Source organism: Dermochelys coriacea, chromosome 13 (assembly GCF_009764565.3).
Source record: "Dermochelys coriacea isolate rDerCor1 chromosome 13, rDerCor1.pri.v4, whole genome shotgun sequence".
In the NCBI taxonomy this organism is placed as follows: domain Eukaryota; kingdom Metazoa; phylum Chordata; order Testudines; family Dermochelyidae; genus Dermochelys; species Dermochelys coriacea.
The window spans coordinates 3,135,657-3,152,608 of record NC_050080.1 but is presented as its reverse complement, the minus strand read 5'-3'; the positions used below and the strand labels follow the sequence as shown (position 1 = coordinate 3,152,608).

The window sequence follows — 16,952 nt, the reverse complement described above, 5'->3', positions numbered from 1 at the left end:
AGAGCTATGGGATGGCTCCTTGATTGACCCAGAGTTAGCTCATTTCAAGGCAGGTTGGAAACATTGGGCTGAATTCTGCACTGACTTATGCCCCCTGCCATCCTACTGGCCAGGTTCATTCTTATGCAACTTCACGGAGCGTAGTGGGCTCTCATGGGGGAGAACTCCCATCAGAATCGGGCCCCCTTGATTCCAGAAGGCTTGTTTAGTACTTTAGTACTTGTTTAATGTTTCATCTTGATGTTAACTGGTGCTGTATGTTCACATGATTTCAGTCACTTGTGACCCTGCCATGCATTCATCGTACCCTCGGCTCACCTATTGATTTCATGCAGGATCTGGCACTGACTCTCTCTGGTTTACTGTAAAACACCTGGGGAAATTCTGGCAGAACGAGGGATGGGGGCTGGGTCAGACCTCTAGAACGTCTCATTTTTTTTAAACGTAAGGTTTTGCAAAACTTTTTGGAGCTCCGTGAAGCTTTGCACATCGTTTGCTTTTTGTGGGAACAGCCATTGCAATAAATGTGTGTCTAGCCCAACAGATGCTTGTGCCAGGCAAAGAATAAAGGCTGCGATTGTCAAAGCCACCTAGTCAACGTGGACACCAAATTCCCACTAACATTCCTGGACATGAGGCAGCCATATCCCCAAAGAGGCATTGCAAATCACAGCCAAAGGGTTGTGCTTGACAGTCCCTCCTGTCCAGGAAATGACATCGACCTGTCCAGAACCCGTGTTTTGCCAGAGATGAGTGGAACTAGAACCTCCAGAGGCTGGCGCTCTTTCCAGACCTCTAGAACCCACAGGGTTTGGAGTGGGGTCAGAATCTGGTAGAACGAGATTTTTTTCCACACCCTCCAACTCTTAGCTCAGAGGAGTGATAAACCTGGTTCTGCAGTTACAGGGGATGAAGTGCTCCTGGTCTCAGGTTAGGGCTTCCCCTCCTCACACCGCTAACACTCAGCCCAGGGGAGCTCACCACTCCAATTAGTCCAGACAGCTACTGGGGGGTGAGCTGAAAGCCTGTCACAAAGTGGAAACTGGCTCGCATGGGAGCAGCGTGACCGAAGACAGGCAGGATGGGAAATGCTCCCACGCTGGCATGGACACTGCAAGCGCAGCTGTGTGTAGTGTGGGTGTATTGGGCTCTGGGGAAAGCACAAGAGAAGGCAACATGAGTAAGGATAAACTGGAGGCTTTGTCCTCTGCCTAGAGGGGCAGGATACCTCCTGTCCCCATAGCCTTGCTGCCATACTCACAAGCAGGCAGGGGAAAGAAGAGACTGAGTGCAGGTGTGTCCATGGAGACGCACGCCCGCCTCATGCTGACGGGACACTTCATGAACACTCCTCTCTGTGCCCTGGTTGCCAGCTGGGAGCACAAGCCGCACGGCAGCCACACAGCCATCCTTCTCGGCACTGTGTGTCTCTGCGTGCAGCACTCCACACCTGCTCTGTGCCGGATCAGCCCCTGGGTGTGTCACCGCACATAAGAGAAGAGGCACATGCCATGAGATCCCTCAAACCCTCCTGCATTCAGAGCAGTACAGGATCTCAAGGACGACGGACAGCAGCCTGGACACTTTAGAGGGGCCTGAACCAAAACTCCAGATCTCAGCTTCAATGGGGAGGATATTTGAAAACAGAACTGGATCCAAATGGCCCCAAAACTTTATACTGGGCCAAACCCAAACCTGAGGCCTAAAACAGCAAACTTCTGGATGTTTGAGATCTGGCTCCAGAGGAGAGCTCTGTGATGAGAGCCTCTATCGACCCGTTACTGCTTAACCCCCCAGGGTAAAGTGAAGGGGCTGAAGGCTGTACTTAGGGTATGATTCCCAAGCTCAGTGTGTGTGGCAAGATGGCTGGAATCCCAGAGCAAAAGCCAGGCCCGGAATAAGATCCTCCATGGTTAGCAAAGAAGAGCTCTGAGACACCCTCACACCAGAAAGCAGACTCTGGTTTCCCCCTCCTTCCATTCAAGTCAATCGCAAAGCTCGCGTTGATCTCCATGGGACCAGGATTAGCCCTGGCACGCAACAAAATCTGTCCCCAGGAAACCTGCTGCAGTTGCATGTTGACTCTGACCCTCAAGGTGGGAGAATCCACTCTCGGAATAGCATATGAGAATGCCGTGAAATCCACATACCTCGTCACGTGGGAATGCTGCCAGGGAAATGGGCAGAGGTTCAAGATGCTCACTTGTTTGATGCCCTTTCCCCAGCTGCCAGACAGTGACGGTTCTCTTGACTCTGTCAGGACTCGGTTTGTCTGATCAGAGCTATCAGTAGTCTCCAAAGCGGTGAACCCAGCTCTGAGTCACGGCAGCCCTTCCTTTGGCTCAGATAGGCCACAGCATAGCGCAAGGCACCAGAGCTGATCCTGGCAATTACAGAACCTAGCTCCAGCCCCAGACAAACTGTTTGAAACAATAGTAAAGAATAAAATTATCAGACTCAAAGATAAACATAGTATGTCGGGGCTGAGTTAACGTGGCTTTTGTAGAGAGAAATCACGCCTCACCAATCTATTAGAATTCTTTGGGAAGTCAACAAGCATGTGGACAAGGGCGATCCTGCAGATATAATATACGTGGACTTTCAGAAAGCCTTTGACAAGATCCATCACCAAAGGCTCTTAGTAAGCAGACATGGGATAAGAGGGAAGGTCCTCTCATGGATCAGTAACTGGTTACAAGATAGGAAACAAAGGGTAGGAATAAATATCATTTTTCACAATGGAGAGAGGTAAATAGCAGGGTCCCCCCAGCATCTGTAGTGAGACCTGTGCTGTTTAACATATTCATAAATTATCTGAAAAAAGGAGTGAACAGTAAGGTGGCAAAATTTACAGATACAAAATTACTTAAGATAGTTAAGTCCAAAGTTGACTGCAAAGAGTTACAAAGGGATCTCACTAAACTGGGGGAAAAAATGACAGATGAAATTCAGTGTTGATAAAAGTACTCCACATTGGAACACATAATCCCAATGATACATCCAAAACGATAGGGTTTAAATTAGCTGTTACCACTCAAGAAAGAGATCTTGGAGTCCTCATGGATAGTTCTCTGAAAATATCTTCTCAATGTGCAGTGGCAGTCAAAATGCTAACAGAATGTTAGGAACCATTAGGAAAGGGATAGACAAGAAAACAGAAAATATCACAATGCCATTATATAAATCCATGCTATGCTCACACCTTGAATATTGTGCATAGTTCTGGTCATCTTATCTCAAAAAAGATATATTAGAATTGGAAAAGGTGCAGAGAAGGGCAACTAAAATGATTAGGGGTATGGAACAGCTTCCATACAAGGAAAGATTAAAAACACTGGGACTGTTCCGAGAAGAGACAACTAAGGAGGGATATGACAGAAATCTATAAAATCATGACTGGTGTGAAGAAAGTGAATAGGCCAGTGATATTAATCCTTCCCATAACACAAGAGCCAGGGTCACCCGATGAAATTAATAGACAGCAAGTTTAAAACAAACCTAAGGAAGTGTTTCTTCACACAACGCACAGACAACCTGCGGACATTTTCCCAGGTGAAAGCGGGGGAATAGTCCCCCTATTGTGGGGAACTTCCTGACTTTTGCACTACCCCAGTGAAGTGGGCTAGTGAAAGATCTGAGTCCTCGCTCCCATTTCCTTTACCCAGTGGCCTCCCTGCCCTTTAGGACTCCCCTTCCCCTCTCCTGTCTGCCAGAGTCCTCGTAACCCCAACAAAGCTGGGCCCAGGATTCCTGTGGGGCTTGACCCCCAACCCTGCTGTGGTCATCTAGGACGGGGCTAGGGTGTCCCCACTCCGGGGTACTCTCACTGCACTGGGCACTTCTCTGATCCACTGACCATTACATACAAGTTAAAGCAAATGCAAGTTATTTAATCAAAAATTAATTTTAAAAAGAATAAGGAAACATGGGAAAGATTAAAGGAAACACATCACCCCGCTCTGTGCCAGGGAACATCACAAACAGTGTCTCTGGAACGTCAGGGCAGTTCACAGTCTGTTCCTTGTAGGTCCCAGGACTTCTTCTCCGGCCCTGGCTGTGCTGCAGGGATGCTGCAGGATGGACACTCGCTCTGGTGGTGGCCACACGCTCTCAGGCTCTAAGTGGTAGGACCCTTCTTCCCAGTATCGCCCCCGCCCTGTCGGGGTTACGATCCAAGCCTGGCCTGCAGAGCCTCTTGGCTGAGGCGTCTCCCTGTGCTGGGCCTGCTGCCCAGGGTCCCCCTCAGTCTCCCCAGCTGCTCACCACACCCAGCTCCGGACTGCTCCAGCCCCAGCTCCACCGCTCTGCCTCAGCACAGCTGCTGCTCTGCCTCCAGCTCCCTGGGCTGCTTTTCTGGCCCCGCTGGCTCTGGTTGCTGCAGCTCTGCTCCCAGGACACGATCTGCTCTCTCTGGATCTGGCCCAGCTCTGCTCCCCAGCTCAGCTTGAACCCTGCTTTCTCCTTAGCTCGGCCCCACTCTGTCTGACCCAGGCAATTCCAGCTCACACGGAGGACAGGACCACCCTGGCCTCCTGACTCCTTGATTAGCCTGCCCACCCTGTCATTCAGGCTGACCGGGAGCATTGGCCTCTCCCCATTGTTCCTGGGGACTATCAGTCTCAGGGTCCTGATTTCCCATAGACCCTTCCCCTTTTAGTACTGGTTTCAGAGTAGCAGCCGTGTCAGTCTGTATTCGCAAAAAGAAAAGGAGTACTTGTGGCACCTTAGAGACTAACAAATTTATTTGAGCATAAGCTTTCGTGAGCTACAGCTCACTTCATCGGATGCATTTGGTGGAAAAAAAAAAATTTCCACCAAATGCATCCGATGAAGTGAGCTGTAGCTCACGAAAGCTTATGCTCAAATAAATTTGTTAGTCTCTAAGGTGCCACAAGTACTCCTTTCCTTTTAGTACTGGGAGCTAGCCAACCAAAACACCCCCACTGAATGTTAATAAGGGGGCAACAGTCCCCTTACACAGGGGATCTAGTGAAGGCCGAAAGTATAACTGGGTTCAAAAAGAATGAGATACGTTCATGGAGGATAGATCCACCAGTGGTTATTGACAAGATGGACAGGGATGCAGCCCCATGCTCTGGGTATCCCTAAGCCTCCAACAGACAGAAGCTGGGACTGACTGACAGGGGCTGGATCACCCGATGATTGCCCTGTTGTGTTTATTCCCTCTGAAGCACCTGGCACTGGCCACTCTCAGAGACAGGCTATGGAGCTGGATGGACCATTGGTCTGACCCAGTGTGGCCATTCTGATGTCACTGATGAGATCTCAGCAGCAGGGATGAAGCCTCAGCCTCGCTAGCAGAGTGTCCCCTGCCCCCAGAGGTTCCCAGGCCCTAGGGCTATGTCTGCAGGCACTAAAACACCTGTGGCTGACCCCTGTCAGCTGACTTGAGCCTGAGAGTCATCCAGGGTCTGCCCCTAACTCCAGGCCCAGACTGGGCAGTTTCAGAAGGGACGGGTGACTACACTCCACCTGCAAAGCCCCACCCCAGCAAGGCATCAGAGCATACCCGGAAATGAGGCTTAAATGACTGTGAAAAGCAGGCCCTCTCGGAGCCCGGGTAGCAATCTGTGCCACCTCCCAAGAACAGGAGACGAGATTCCATGCAGCGCCCGGTGCAGACGAACCCGCCGTGCGCACACTCAGCTCCCACTTACCTCCTGGGCAGCATCCATGGGAACGAGGCCCACTGCAGCTGCTCTCACTCCCAAACAGTGGCAGCGTCCAGGGGAAAATCACAGACGGACGTCCTTGTCCACATGTGCTGACCTAACCCAAGCCCTCCAGAAGCAGGAAGGAATGAGCAGGAGGCAGAGGGAGAGGGCAAGGCTGATGTACCCCAGGAAACAGGCAGCTCTGCTACTCTAGATTCACATGGGTGTGTGGGAGATCGGGCCTATGGTCTCTTTTCAGTTCCCTGTCCTGTAGTGCTGCTTGCCTCTGTCATGTGGACGCAGTTTGGGTGTACTCGGCGCAGACGTGTGTGGATGGAGGGAAAGAATGAGAGGAGGAAGGTGAGATAGGAACTGCAACCCCAGAGATTAAATTACAGGCCCCCTCCCCACAGCTAGGGATGGGCCTGCACCAACCCCTCAAGATCTGGACACCCTCAGACTCTGGCTGGGGCATGAGAATCCAGCCTCGGACCCTTCCACATCTGAGTTTCAAGCCTGGTTCCTTATCATGGATCAAACCAAAATCTCTGCTCCAGGTGCCTGGGGAGGGGGTGAAATCTGTGCGTGAATCTGAATTTTGCAGCTTGGGCCCCAGAGAGACCTGAAAGTGGGTGACAGGAAAGAGCAGCCCAGCAAAGAAGAGACTTTTCCTTTCAGCGGTTTCTCCAAAGTTCCATCTGACCCCACATCTGTCAGCCGTGCAAACAGCTGCCTGCGTCAGACCCGAAAATAGCTCTGTCCCTTCTTGGCCTGGGGGCGAGGGACAGGGTCCCTAAACAGCTGTAAATATTGAGCTGCAGCAAGGGAACAGTGAACAAGGTGGGGGATCTTCTGGTGAGAAAAGGAAGAGGGGACCGAGGCCGTCTCCGCATCCCTGCTCGGAGGAGGGCTCCAGATCCTTTCTCCAGCCAAATCTGAAATGACTGGCCGGAGTGCTCCAGTCAGGTTCAATAGAAATACCTGCACATCCTCTGCACTTGCCTCTGCCAGACTGCACAGTCAGAGGGAAATTTCTGCTTACAGACAACATGCCCAGAGCTTTGATCTTCTAACACTTTAAGGCCGTTCACAAAATTCACTTGTTTTCCTCCCCGTGTCTTAAAACCAGAGTTCCCAACCTTCCCTCCCACCCCTATTCAAGTGAGCCAACTAAACAGCACACATGGCCCTTCATTCCAGAAAGTTGGAAAGTTATTAATAATTTTTCTGGGAAAAAAAAAGATTTTCCTCTGAAAGCATTGAGCCCCACGTGGTCTATGTCTTTATGTGAGTTGCTGAATTGGGGAGCATCCTTTCAAGATGTGGCACATTTATTTTCTTATTTTCCTAGAAGACATTCCCCAAGCAGTTAGCCAGCCCAGACAAAACTACCGGATGGATTCTAAGAACCCGGGGCAGAGAAAATACTCCAAAGTGTTAAACCGAAAAATAATATGTACTCTCAATGGAACAATTCCTTTGCTTCGCATTTGTTTGAGTTGCACAGTTTGGACCCGGGTCTGATGTTTCCCAGCACTAGTGGGCGCGTGGATGTAGGATTTTGATTCAGGCTTGGCACTATTAGCTGAGGGTGCATATGGTGCTACTCGCTAGGAATTTCTCCCTGGTGCAATTGATTTGGAATTCTGGAACCAGCTGATGAAGGGACTGGTGATCATTCAGCAGGGTGAGGTGCACTGCTCTCCCTGAAGCACTGTGCCTTGGACAGTTGGAGCCAGTCGGTCCAATATTAGGTGCATGTTAGGTGATCATCTCTTGGAAAAATGTAGGTGGATAACTAGGTATCAGTGCCTCAGCACTTCCAGTATTCCCTAGGTATTCTTTAGATTTAGAATCGATGTAAATGAGGGAGGCGTTAGCCCTGTTTACATGCTACTGTCATCTCGAAGGCACATGAAAAGCTCTGGAGAACCACCCTACAAGGGGAGCCATTAGGAATTCTACATTTGCTACTGTGCTGGGATCACAGTACTGGGGACCTTGTGTGCGTAGGGGACAATTTCCTGGTGCAAGTGCTAGGGGAGCCAACTAGGGGGAGCGCTTTTCTTGACCTGCTGCTCACAAACCGGGTAGAATTAGTGGGGGAAGCAAAAGTGGATGGGAATCTGGGAGGCAGTGACCATGAGTTGGTTGAGTTCAGGATCCTGACGCAGGGAAGAAAGGTAAGCAGCAGGATACGGACCCTGGACTTCAGGAAAGCAGACTTTGACTCCCTCAGGGAACAGATGGCCAGGATCCCCTGGGGGACTAACATGAAAGGGAAGGGAGTCCAGGAGAGCTGGCTGTATTTCAAGGAATCCCTGTTGAGGTTACAGGGACAAACCATCCCGATGAGTCGAAAGAATAGTAAATATGGCAGGCGACCAGCTTGGCTTAATGGTGAAATCCTAGCGGATCTTAAACATAAAAAAGAAGCTTACAAGAAGTGGAAGGTTGGACATATGACCAGGGAAGAGTATAAAAATATTGCTCGGGCATGTAGGAAAGATATCAGGAGGGCCAAATCGCACCTGGAGCTGCAGCTAGCAAGAGATGTCAAGAGTAACAAGAAGGGTTTCTTCAGGTATGTTGGCAACAAGAAGAAAGCCAAGGAAGGTGTGGGCCCCTTACTGAATGAGGGAGGCAAGCTAGTGACAGAGGATGTGGAAAAAGCTAATGTACTCAATGCTTTTTTTGCCTCTGTTTTCACTAACAAGGTCAGCTCCCAGACTGCTGTGCTGGGCAACACAAAATGGGGAAGAGATGGCCAGCCCTCTGTAGAGATAGAGGTGGTTAGGGACTATTTAGAAAAGCTGGACGTGCACAAGTCCATGGGGCCGGACGAATTGCATCCGAGAGTGCTGAAGGAATTGGCGGCTGTGATTGCAGAGCCCTTGGCCATTATCTTTGAAAACTCGTGGCGAACGGGGGAAGTCCCGGATGACTGGAAAAAGGCTAATGTAGTGCCCATCTTTAAAAAAGGGAAGAAGGAGGATCCTGGGAACTACAGGCCGGTCAGCCTCACCTCAGTCCCTGGAAAAATCATGGAGCAGGTCCTCAAAGAATCAATCCTGAAGCACTTAGAGGAGAGGAAAGTGATCAGGAACAGTCAGCAGGGATTCACCAAGGGAAGGTCATGCCTGACTAATCTAATCGCCTTTTATGATGAGATTACTGGTTCTGTGGATGAAGGGAAAGCAGTGGATGTATTGTTTCTTGACTTTAGCAAAGCTTTTGACACGGTCTCCCACAGCATTCTTGTCAGCAAGTTAAGGAAGTATGGGCTGGATGAATGCACTATAAGGTGGGTAGAAAGCTGGCTAGATTGTCGGGCTCAACGGGTAGTGATCAATGGCTCCATGTCTAGTTGGCAGCCGGTGTCAAGTGGAGTGCCCCAGGGGTCGGTCCTGGGGCCCGTTTTGTTCAATATCTTCATAAATGATCTGGAGGATGGTGTGGATTGCACTCTCAGCAAATTTGCGGATGATACTAAACTGGGAGGAGTGGTAGATACGCTGGAGGGGAGGGATAGGATACAGAAGGACCTAGACAAATTGGAGGATTGGGCCAAAAGAAATCTAATGAGGTTCAATAAGGATAAATGCAGGGTCCTGCACTTAGGATGGAAGAATCCAATGCACCGCTACAGACTAGGGACCGAATGGCTCGGCAGCAGTTCTGCGGAAAAGGACCTAGGGGTGACAGTGGACGAGAAGCTGGATATGAGTCAGCAGTGTGCCCTTGTTGCCAAGAAGGCCAATGGCATTTTGGGTTGTATAAGTAGGGGCATAGCGAGCAGATCGAGGGACGTGATCGTTCCCCTCTATTCGACACTGGTGAGGCCTCATCTGGAGTACTGTGTCCAGTTTTGGGCCCCACACTACAAGAAGGATGTGGATAAATTGGAAAGAGTACAACGAAGGGCAACAAAAATGATTAGGGGTCTAGAGCACATGACTTATGAGGAGAGGCTGAGGGAGCTGGGATTGTTTAGTCTGCAGAAGAGAAGAATGAGGGGGGATTTGATAGCTGCTTTCAACTACCTGAAAGGGGGTTTCAAAGAGGATGGCTCTAGACTGTTCTCAATGGTAGCAGATGACAGAACGAGGAGTAATGGTCTCAAGTTGCAATGGGGGAGGTTTAGATTGGATATTAGGAAAAACTTTTTCACTAAGAGGGTGGTGAAACACTGGAATGCGTTACCTAGGGAGGTGGTAGAATCTCCTTCCTTAGAGGTTTTTAAGGTCAGGCTTGACAAAGCCCTGGCTGGGATGATTTAACTGGGACTTGGTCCTGCTTTGAGCAGGGGGTTGGACTAGATGACCTTCTGGGGTCCCTTCCAACCCTGATATTCTATGATTCTATGATTCTGGTCTATGCCCAATGCAGGAAGAGACCTGGGGTGATGAGTGTTGAGATTTCAACACCTGCAGGTGCCAGGCAGAAGGGGCTTTTACTAAACCTCCTTCCAATCACCTGTGAAATTCCTTCAGGCTTCCAAAGGCAGGAGATTTTAGACAAATGAGATGTTAGAGTGGAAATATGTGGGACTATCGACATGCAGCCCCCACAGCCAGACACACCCTGTTGCAGGAGGCCTGGCCGTTGAAAAGAACTGGGGCAGTGTACACGCAAGACACAGAGTTTGGAGCTTTGAAAAATACTTGGATTCTCAGCGGGGCCGGTTCCTTGTACCATTGGGTGCAGCAGCAGGGCCGGTGAGGCTTTTCACAACAGTCAAAGCCTGCAGCTTTGCCAGCAATTCTTCCCCACGTGCTCTTGTGCAGCCCGCCGAGCTGTGGCGTTCCACCTGGCCCCAGAGGTGCCTGCATTTCAATGCCAAAAGGAATGTGAACACACACACACACACACACACACACATACACCATATGCATCCGGGTGCACATACACACTGAATGCATCCGATGAAGTGAGCTGTAGCTCACGAAATCTTATGCTCAAATAAGTTTGTTGGTCTCTAAGGTGCCACAAGTACTCCTTTTCTTTTTGTGAACACAGACTAACACAGCTGCTACTCTGAAACACACCATATGTGTATGCTTGGAAGCACTGGAGGGATCCCTGAGCAGAAAAGGCAGTAGCTGAATAGAGGTATCATCGGTTTGGCCTTTCTCCAGCTCTTTCCAGCCCTGCATTTGAAAGCCTTTTTCCTATCGCTTAACAAATCCTCCCAGCACCCCTACGCTGAAGAAGCCTGAGTCAGACAGAGGTTAAGCAACTTGCTCAGGACCATGGAGTGCAGCTGAAGTAGGGATGGAACCCAGGAGTCCTGGATCCCAGTCCCCAGCTCTGATTGCTGCACTCTAATTTGGGTGTCCTAACATGATGCCACAAGCAGGGAAATTAGGAAGCACTGTTTCTGAAAGTTGTGTTATTAAAAGGCTTTTTCAGACTTCCTTCCCCCCAGCAGGCCACCCTGCACATGGTCAGAGGCTCTTTGGGTACAGAACATCCTGGCACACTACTAGCTTGCAAGGGATCTTGGTAAGGAGCAGAGACTGGCCTCTTTCTTTCCCATTTACATCGGTGCCACATGGTGTTTACCCATGGCCAGTGAGGTGAGACAGCTGACGTTTGTTGGGAGCTGTTATTCCCACAGCCGCATCTTTGCTGCAGGCAAAGCACGTTCTAAAGTACTCCAGTGAGATCATGTCAGGTTCTTGTGGGACATGGTTCTTACCGAGATCCTGGTTTCCAGGTGCCACGTCTCCAGCTTTCTTTTGGCTAAACCTTCCCTCTCAGAGCAGGAAGTGATGCCGCGACCTATTGAGTGTGAAGTGGCACCACTGGACCTGCACAAGAAGCCCTATAGATGCCCCAGTATATTCCAGGCCGTGGCTTGTCTCTGAATTTCTGGCCTTGCCTGAAAGTTTCCCATTGATCAGAGGCAGAGGGGCCCTTAGCATGTGGGTAGCTCTGATCAAGCTGCGGCACTGAGGATGCTGACATGCCCTGCGATAGGTTATCACGCTGCTTCGATACTCAGGACACAGCTGCTTTGTGAGCATGGCCCAGCTTCTGGGCCGTCACACTGTACTTCTGTCATCACAAGCCAAGCGTCACCTCTGACCCCTGGCTCTAGGCTGGGCCAAACCAAACTCCCGGGCTTGGAGGCATCCCAGAGGTTGGGATGTGGGTCCCACAGCTGTAGTTTGAACCTGAGCTATTCTGAACTGAAGGGGTCTATGAACCGATTCTCCCCCTCCTCCACCCCGCACCTCCATCCTGCTGCAGACCTGTTCAGAGCCATCCTTGGAAGGGTACCCACTGTCCTAGCTGGGCATTGAAATCCCCTCTTCCTCTGGAGAGATGCAGGCAGGCACACGTCTCTCCCTTTGTTTCTAGTCCTACTCTTCGTGTATCCACCACAGCGGCAGCTGGCATGGCCACATCGAAAGCCTTACTGACACACACGGGTACAATGGATACATACCATTGTCCAATTATCCTTTAGGACATGTGCCACTGGATGTCCCAGCCACTCCCCTCCACCTCACGGGGGTTTCTGCATGCTGGGGTGTGTGAGATGCCTTGCAACTCCTGGTTCTCCAGTTGGAGTCACATTTCTGTGCCCGGCCTCGGGTTGCTGCTTGTTCTGCTCATGTGCCTGACCGCGCCTGAATGGATCAGTCAGGGCTCCTCCCAGCAGAGCTAAAACTAAAGAGCTAGAACCTCCTCTCCAGCCGAGGGGAGCTCAGGGCCGCTGGAGCATGGGGGCGGGGGGCAGTGCAGCTGGAATCTGGCCTGTGAGCAGGGCCAAAATATTAGCCTTGGTGAAGATTCCCGGCAGGGGGGCAGTGCGGCTGCACATCTGGGCAGCTCTTGGGCAGCAGGGAAGCACCTCATCTGGAACACCCGATGCAATAGGTGGTAGGATAAGCATGTGGGGTCTAGCCCTTGTATTTTAAGGGTGTGCTGGGGGGGGCAGCAACCCAACTTCCCCCCCTTCCTTGAGACGTTAGCTGCTGGATCAGAGGCTGCCCAGCCCCATGCAAGGAGAGAGCCGAGCTTGCAGTGAATGCGCTCTGTGCCCCAGTAGCCCATGGGCAGATAAGACGACTGTCTTTGTGAAGCCTTTGGGGCAGGGGTTCTCTCCCATTACGCGGCTGCGGGGCGTCTAGTACAGAGAGCCTCGATCTTAGCCGGGGTCTCAGGCTGCTTGTGTTATGCTAAGAACTGCTAATAATAGCGGGGGGAGGGGAGGTGCCTGCAGATCTCCTTGACCTCCCAAGTCGCTTTGCAGAAATGGCCCAGCAGCGGAGGGGAGGGTGGCAGGGCCTGAGAGAGAAGCTCCAAAGACCGGTGCCCGTATAACCTCATCCCACAGCACAGCAATTCCCGGAAAGGGATTGGATTGGGGTTGTTGTTTTTTTTCCCCTCTAATTTATCTGGAACCTGTTTTGATTGGATTCGAGGCCTGAATAAACAAACTGGGGGTAAAAGGCGGCACTGGGTTTATGAAAGAATTGAAAACAAAACACACACTGCATCTGCCAGTAAGCCAGAAAGTTCAAAGCATGCTTTGGCTCGTAGGCCCCTTCAGCTGTTGTCATGCAGGTTCAGGTCTGAGGAGGGGGGATCTGGCATTCTGTGCCTGCAGCGTGTGTGCAAAGGCACTAGTGACAGACACCCTTAGCATGGATGAGGGGGGTTCCCAAACTACGAGATTCAAGGCACATTCAGCTGTGCACAGCATGGGAAGAAGGACCACTTTCTTTATTTATTGTTTTTTACTGTGTGCAGGAATAGAGTTGTGTTCTTTTAAATAGTGTGTGAACCCTCTGGTGGTGCTCACTGTGTTCTGCGGGCCAAAGATCAACTAGAGCAGCAGAGTGTCTATGCAGTTGTGTGTTGTGTGTATTTAGTAAACACAATTATTTGGATCCCATGCGGTACCTTTGTGGTGTTATTGTGTAAAAAGCAAAAGACACAACATTTTCTAAAGGCAAAATGAGATTTCAGAGCTCTTTGTATTTTAAGTGCCGATTCTCAAAAGCTTTAGGCATGCAGGTGCACAATGCATAAACATGACCTAATCTGCACACGCACAGTTACTGTGACTGTATGCACCAACTGGGGAGCTGCACATGAAAATACGCCCAACTAAACGTGTGTGTGCAACTTCCCGATTGCGTCTACAAGTACAACAGTTGCACATAGGGGGACCAAGAGTGAGACTTTCAAAACTGATTAAGAGTTTCAGCCATACAGCTCCCATCGCCATTAAGGGTTTTTTGTGTGACTCTGGTCAGCCTTGCAGATCTCAGCCTAGGCATGCAAGTGTGCGCCTCACGTTTTGAGCAGGGTTTTCAAAAATAAATGTCCAGAGTTAGGCTCTTCCATCCATACTGAGGCCTGCGGTCCTACAGGGCGTGCTCAGCACCCTGGCAAATCAGGGCACCTGCCTAGATGCCTAAATAAGGACCCAGCAGCCAAATATTTTTGATAATGTTTCTTGGCCTTTTTACGGAGATGCCTAAGTGCCGCCATGTGACCACCTCTGGGGTGGAGATTGCCAGCCAGCACACAGCACCACAGCATAGAAAGAGGCCATTTTGGTGAAGGACACCGGGGCACACCTCAGCTCTTACAAAGAGTGCCCCAGGGGATCTTCAGGATCTCCATTTTCAAGAGAAAAAACAGCATCTGCCCTGGAAGGATAAAGGGCTGAGTCTTCCCTAGTTTAAACATAACCTTGACTTTGGTCCATCTATGCTGGAAGCACTAAGAGTCCTGGGGAACTAAGCAGACCTAGAAATGAGCTGGCTGATAAACAGGGCTCTAATTGGGGTGTCACCTGCCCTTTGACCCTTGACTGCATTGCAATTTACTGAGAACCTCATTCTGCTGGGTGCCCTTCGCAGAGTCCTGGAGTGCAGAGATACAGTTCCTGCCTGAATCGCCTGAAACCGGGCTGCACAATGCTCCCGATAAGCACGGGCGCTTCTTGCAACCTCTGAAAGGTGTCATGTCCCACGGCTGCTGCTAATGGAGGGAGAAAGGGATGGTGCAGGCGCCCACGATAAGGGGAAATAGGAAGAGACAAGAACAGGTGAGAGGAGGAGGTGCTGGGAATGAAAGGGTGGCTGAGAGAAAGCCCGTCCTCCTTCCTCTCTTCCACTGTTGGATTTACCTTCTCCCTTGTTCTCTCTTTTGAATTAAACCCCAGATCCCTATAGAGTCCCTAGAGGCAGACACTGTCTCCTCATTAGGGCCTCTGCCTCCTTCTTCTTAGGCATCTAGCTACAGCATCCTTCTCCTCCAAGGTTAACTTCACCGGGTCCCGGCCCAGCTCTGAGAGCCCCAGGAATGCTTGACATCACCAGGAATAACACAACGCTGCCCTCTCAATGGTGCTGGACGTGTTGGGTTTGTTATTCTTGCTTTATCTGCAGTTGGAGCAGCTGGACCTTCCTTCCCATCTGACTATTTTCAGCACGGGAGAAATTAATTTCAGTTCAAACAAAAACATGTAGTGGAGGGATTGGGGCTAGGAGCAGGGTGTGCACCCCAGCAGGAGGCTGAGTGATTAATGGCTATCAGGGCACTGCAGACAGAGGGAGAAAAGCCTGCAGCTTGCCCAGTTCCTGCACAGCGTCCATCAGCCAGAGGGAAGCAGGAAGGGGACTCGGCCAGAAGGAGCTCTCAGGTGCCTAAGTAGCTTTAATGGGAGAGTGCTGGGCTCTGGGGCCAGCAGCAGGGTGCTCAGAGCAGGCCTCGAGGCTGCTAGACCTGGGGCGTGACATTGACCTGAGGCCCAAAGTGACTCAGAACAACACTCCGAAGCAAAGCTCCCAGCCCAGAGCCATGTCTTGGCTGTTGGGTATCAGCTACTGGCCAGTGGAGGGCTGTCTCATCCCCTCAGCACAAGCTGTCGAGCGATGGACAGAGGCACAGGGCTGCTTCCCACACCACCGCTGAGCTGGCTAGGCCTGGAGGAGCCGCACTGGGCCTGGCTCAGCTGGGAGCCACACTTTGCTTATCTTCCCATTTCCTCCCCTTCTGGGAACAGCACATGGGAGCCGCTCCCATCCTTGTCACCACTTGCTGCATCTATCAGCTGGTGGCCAAACACAGGAGCAGATGTAACCAATTAGCGAGTCCCCCCCATTTGGTGGCTGGACTTGTGTGAGCATGCTGGGTCATACCACGGTGGGGATTCAAACCGGGATCCTCGACGCCTGGGGGCTAAAGGCTGGTGTGCTGCCCAGAGCGGGCAGGGCTCCCAGGCACGCTGCACGGAAGAAGCAGCAGAACTTGCACAGGTGCTGGGCTCAGGCCCATCTGGTGTGTCTTCACAGAAGGGACTTGGCACCAGGATCTATTTCCAGCTGCTTCGTAGAGGACCGAAAGAAACAGCCACCGTGTAAGGGTAATTTAAGTGGAAGAAAGATAGAAATTCCTACAGCTAGTCCTTGCCCTGCCCTGCCCTATGGGACACACGCCGATGGTCCTCTGGAGCTTTTTGCCTCTGTGCACCACTCCAGCTCAGCCCTGCCAGGGGTACTGAATGAGCCCCTCTGCCTCTTCCATTTCTCTGCTAGAAACAGGATCAATTTAGTGCACAAGGAATGGGGGGGCAGTCTATTTTAATAATCAAGAGGCCAAAGATTCCCAGCACCTCCTTCCCTCTTCCTACCCCAGCTCTGTTCATCAGTGCAGAAGAGTCCCTTCTCCCCCGCCCCGCCCCACACTTGTACTGTGGACAATCCCGGGTTCAGACTCAGGGTCCAAGCTACAGCACTGGATGCTCTTCCCTACACCCCCTGTCCCCACTAGCTCACAGTTAGGCCTTTGGTACTGGGCTCCCTTAGTGCCACTACAGCACGAATGTCATTCCTCCCTGGAGGAGGGGAAGCATCCTGCTCCTCCGGGGTCCAGTCATTTAGCTGTACATAATGACCAAGCACATTTCAGCAAAGGACATGGAAGCATTTGCAGAGGCACCAGCCACGACATCTCAGCCTAGTTTGTTGCTTCAAGGCAAGTGAAAGACAAACCACTCCTGGTTCTCCACTCGGGCAACAGGCTGGAGAATGGGACCCAAGAGCTGCCAAGCAAGGGAACTCACTCAGCACCATCCTGTCCCATCCCATCTTTGCAGCTTTTGTGCATTTCCAGTTCGGCCGTGTCCTGTCTCTGACCCTGCAGCTGTCTCATCCTTTTCAGCTCTGCTGAATCATGGTGGAGAACTTCGTTGTCCCACATTCCCTCTTGGCCTTCCCTGCTTATTGTCTGGTTTCTTGGCTGGCCAGC

The 16,952-nt window shown here is 51.1% G+C and overlaps 1 protein-coding gene across 1 annotated transcript in view; it reads left to right on the top strand.

Annotated features, from left to right (window-relative positions):
* ANGPT4 (angiopoietin 4) overlaps positions 1 to 16,952 on the top strand; it is a 43,500-nt gene that overhangs the window by 1,051 nt on the left and 25,497 nt on the right. The window lies entirely within an intron of this gene.